Below are 1,685 nucleotides of genomic sequence, written 5' to 3'. Positions count from 1 at the left end.
TTTTAGTGTCCTCGTTCTACTGCAAGGTTACACTGTTTTTCATATCTGAATGATGGAAATGAGACAACAGTAGTTCAGTATTACACAGTCAAACCTGAATTTGCAAATGCAGTCAGTTTGGGTTCAAGGGAACGTGGTTTCCGACACCATATGACATGTTGTTACAAAAGGATGCCAGGTGAGAAACACAGAAGTGGCAGCAATCTTGACTCTTCTATAGCTAGAAGCATGTGGCAGAGAAAGCACATAAGCAAGTCTATTTGAGATTACTTAACAATGTCTTTATGCATGTAGTTTGCATGATGCTAACCAGCTTGTAGCTCCCATTATTTAGTAGCTCTAGCACAAAGACACGTCTTGGCAACATTTTGGGTAAGGGGAAAGATGTGTAATTATTTCTTTATTTCAGAACTGGGAATTTTGTCTTAATTGCCATGGATCTTTTCCACCACTCTGTCATTCTGTTATTCCAGCTGGACACAAATGAATAGAATGAATTGACCACTTTTGTAGTATAAATTAGGTGCAGGGGTTAATCACAAGGCTGGGTCTACAAAGTTATTTGTCTTCAAGGTTGTATATTACCAGTAGCATGTCAGCATGGCTCACATCATTATGCAGTATTCATCAATAGTCGTCTTGAGGTATCATCCAGCAGCGGTGCTTATCTGATGATGGAAAAGGACACAGCTCCTTGTGGCATGTTTTCACCTCATTCAGTGTACTATTTATAGCTCTGGCCAATTCTAGCCTTTTACTGGCTAATCAACTTGCGCGTGTCCAGGCTGACTCCTGACCCGCTTGTCCTCGGAAACACCGCCTGGCTGTTCAGGGTTGTGGTCTGTGAGTCATCTTTCACTTCGCTGAAACAAAATAGCCTGCCATTTTGACTTTACGTTGTCACGCCAGCTCAGTACATTTGACCTATTGACCTGGAAAGGAGCAAGGTCAAAAGCCCCTCATCTAAAGATAGCTACATATGATGTACTTTGTGCTGCACTTTCGACAGGAAGAATCAGATGTTAACAGATACAGATGTCATTCAACAGAAAATGGTTTTCCATTAGTGATGCAGCAAGTAAACAGGTTTTATCAGAATGATCAAGGTGTCAGTCAAACAACATGACCAGGTCAAAATGAGCACAATGTATTGATGAATTATTGATGTCATGTTCACTCTGTTTTATTATCTTTATTATTATAAAGTTTTGTTCTTTGTCAGTGGTTCATGAGGTTTCACATTTGACATCAACAAAAGCCAGAGCAAACTTTGCAAAGACATAGCCTGGCTGGTTAATCATTAAAGCTCTCTTAGCCAGAGCAGTGCTAAGGCCATGCCGTAATTAGCTCTGAGGTTGCTTACAGACAGCAAGCTAAATTTAGTCTACATATCATTCATTTCAACAGCGATGTTACAGTGAAAATCTTTGTTATTGCAGTCTTCTAAACTGTCTTGCAAGTTGCTATGAGTTCTGATTGGAGTGAAGTTCAGTGAAGGGCTGCATTCGTAAATATGTTATTGCACAAGAATCCTCATAAAATTCTCAAGTACTGAATGTTCTGAAAGCGCTATAATAGCACACATGAAAAGTACACTAACCTACTTTTGAAAAACTAGGCCCAGACTGATGTTATCACTTTGATGGTTTAAATGAATGATGTAAATACCACTCAAAGCACATACA

This window comes from Pygocentrus nattereri, chromosome 17 (genome assembly GCF_015220715.1).
Source record: "Pygocentrus nattereri isolate fPygNat1 chromosome 17, fPygNat1.pri, whole genome shotgun sequence".
NCBI classification, from domain to species: domain Eukaryota; kingdom Metazoa; phylum Chordata; class Actinopteri; order Characiformes; family Serrasalmidae; genus Pygocentrus; species Pygocentrus nattereri.
This window is presented reverse-complemented; position numbering follows the sequence as displayed.